This window comes from Schistocerca piceifrons, chromosome 5, assembly GCF_021461385.2.
Source record: "Schistocerca piceifrons isolate TAMUIC-IGC-003096 chromosome 5, iqSchPice1.1, whole genome shotgun sequence".
In the NCBI taxonomy this organism is placed as follows: domain Eukaryota; kingdom Metazoa; phylum Arthropoda; class Insecta; order Orthoptera; family Acrididae; genus Schistocerca; species Schistocerca piceifrons.
Window position 1 is genome coordinate 461,668,186 of NC_060142.1, and position 3,333 is coordinate 461,671,518.

Consider the following 3,333-nt stretch of genomic DNA (forward strand, 5'->3'; position numbering starts at 1 on the left):
CGACCGTAAAATACTTAGGAGTTACTATCCGGAGCGATCTGAAGTGGAATGATCACATAAAACAAATAGTGGGAAAAGCAGGCGCCAGGTTGAGATTCATAGGAAGAATTCTAAGAAAATGTGACTCATCGACGAAAGAAGTAGCTTACAAAACGCTTGTTCGTCCGATTCTTGAGTATTGCTCATCAGTATGGGACCCTTACCAGGTTGGATTAATAGAAGAGATAGACATGATCCAGCGAAAAGCAGCGCGATTCGTCATGGGGACATTTAGTCAGCGCGAGAGCGTTACGGAGATGCTGAACAAGCTCCAGTGGCGGACACTTCAAGAAAGGCGTTACGCAATACGGAGAGGTTTATTATCGAAATTACGAGAGAGCACATTCCGGGAAGAGATGGGCAACATATTACTACCGCCCACATATATCTCGCGTAATGATCACAACGAAAAGATCCGAGAAATTAGAGCAAATACGGAGACTTACAAGCAGTCGTTCTTCCCACGCACAATTCGTGAATGGAACAGGGAAGGGGGGATCAGATAGTGGTACAATAAGTACCCTCCGCCACACACCGTAAGGTGGCTCGCGGAGTATAGTTGTAGATGTAGATGTAGATGAAGACAGAGATTGGAATATGTATACTAAATAACTGAAGACGTAAGTTCCAGTTGGTACTCTCAGGTGAAAATGACGGCACAGGAGAGGGACTGATGGCGACTCACATACACCTCGATTGCAGAGCCAGGAATGAAGCACTTTTTAAAGGTAAGAAAGAACAATATTATTATTAAAAATATACTGTTATTGAAAAATTGTGAATGAAAATGCCACGGAGCCATCGTATTTGGTCAGCTATCGCACTGCAAAAGCGGGCAAAGCCCACACTATCCCTGACAATTGAATATAACAATGCGTGGCACAAATAACATCATGTATACTTTATGAACATACTGCAAATCATCTTCCTACTTCGTTGCTATCGAACGACACTGTTTTGAGTCAAATTAATAATCTTATTGGCTATATAAAACAAGAACCAGTTGTTCGCCTTCAACACAACAAATTCGTCTTGCAAATGGATGAGACGACTGATGTTATTGCGTGATGACTGGGTGTTGTGTGATGAGGGGACCGATGACCATCGATGTTAAGTCCCATAGTGCTCAGAGCCATTTGAACCATTTTTTTGATGCTATTGGACTGGCCATCTTACTGATGATTATACGGTATCACATAAACATTCAGTAGAAAAAGATTTGCTTGTGCTCACACCGCTGCCATTTGTCTTTAGTGGAAGAGAAATTTTTAATACTATCAACAGCTCATTACAAATAAACCGTTGCGATTGGAATAATAATATAGAGGGGACCAAGGCAAAGATTGGTAAAACAGTAAGAGCGGTGTCACTAATAAAAATTAAAGCGCCGAAGCGTAGTTCCAGCAATTGTAGCCTGCGTAAAGAAGCACTCGCGATGAAAAAGGTGCCGCCAAATATTAACTTGGTTTTTGATGAACCATAGAAATAATCAGTTACTTTAAATCATGTGTCGTTCATATTCAGTGTTCTGTGAGATAACGGTTGCAGACACAAAACCTATTGCTCCACACCAAGGTTAGATGGTTCTCTCGGGGTAAGATCTTAACGAGTACTTTCGATTAAGAGCTGAATTGCAAGCATTTAGGGCTGACAATTCATTTAAACTAAAAAAAAAATCGTCAAGCGATGTAGCTTGATTGTTCAGGCTAGGTATTTTGGCAGATATATTGGGAAAGATTTTTGAACTGTATCTGTCTTCACCAGGAAAACAGAGAACACGCTTCAATAATAATAAAAAAGTAGCCGCTTTAAATAATCAGGTTTCTGGGTTAGTTGTACCGGCGACAGAGAATTAGAAAGCTTTTTTTACCTCAGAACGTGTTCATTGCACCAGAATTATCAAATGAAATATTTGAAGACTTGGTCCATTGTATCCATGATATGTGCTCTCTTTTGAGACATATTTTTTTGAAGAGAAGAATACAAAACTAAAAATGAGTTCATAGCTTTAGAATCCTTTTGTGGGTAATTTACAGAGAACAGAGATGTCGTCAAACGAAATCTATGAATCCTTTTCAGAAATGACGTCAGATTCAATAATAGAATCATTATACTAATTATTCCAAACTATACCACTTGATGAATTTGATGCAGAGTTCGTGATGAATACCCATGAAGAATATTCACAACTTTCCATGCAGCCTCTGGCTGCTCTTCTCTCATTCCCAACAATATACTTGTGAGAACAGGATTCTCCGCATAAGCAGCTGTAACAACAGCTACAAAGACAAAATACCTCAGTAGGCAGGATACTGAACCTCACATGCGTCTTCAGCTCTCTTCTATCAAGCCTGACATTGAACAGTTGGCCAATAATAAAAAAACACTTCCTGTCTATAATTAAATAGAAACATTTTTATCAATTTGCAGTGAATTTATTTTGTGTATTATATAATTGTGTGTGGTTATTTATATTGTTGTACAAGTCAGTAGTGTATAAAGAAAGAATTTTTTATGACTTTCGTTAAATGATATAAAACCAGGTTTTGCTTGAAACTTCCTGGCAGATCAAAACTGTGGGCCGGGCCGAGACTCGAACTCGGGACCTTTGCCTTTCGCGGGCAATCGCTCTACCAACTGAGCTACCCAAGCACGACTCACGCCCTATCCTCAAAGCTTTACTTCTCATTCTGGCAGGTTTTGCTTGTTTTAGAGTTCCATAAAGTGTTTAGTACAGTATTTCAGATGGGGTTCGTAGACAAAACAGTTTACGAACGGCTGCACTACTTTATGATGTAATATGACGCTTTTTGCATTAAAGGATTTATACAGAAATGATAGCACCAACTGTTAGTAGTGTACACATACGTAGTAGAAAGGTACACACATAGTGTGTGAGTGTGTGTGTGTGTGTGTGTGTGTGTGTGTGTGTGTGTGTGTGTGTGTGCGAGAGAGAGAGAGAGAGAGAGAGAGAGAGAGAGAGAGTTTGAGAAAGCAAAAATAGAGAAGAAGTTCAAATGGCGTGTTAGAGTAGAAAAGCAATCGAGCTTCGACAAGGCCGGGGTGAAAATGATGCACCAAATGGAAAAGAAACTCAGTCGTACATCGACATCGCTATTCATACGGCACGAAAAGAAATGTGCTCTGAAATCCAGTGCCTGTATTCGTGAATATTGTTAATAAAAACTACATGTGCTTGAGAACAACGAGAGGAATCACAAAACATCTTCGCGAATTAAATGGAGGGTAAATTATGGCGGAAGAAGAACTAGTTTTACTATTGGGTCAATTGCC

The 3,333-nt window shown here is 39.7% G+C and overlaps 1 non-coding gene across 1 annotated transcript; it reads right to left on the minus strand.

The window, feature by feature from the left end:
• Positions 1 to 2,617: 2,617 nt before the first annotated feature.
• Trnas-cga lies at positions 2,618 to 2,691 on the minus strand. Its single transcript has one exon. It is a non-coding gene; the product is annotated as a tRNA-Ser (tRNA).
• Between the last annotated feature and the right edge of the window lie 642 nt (positions 2,692 to 3,333).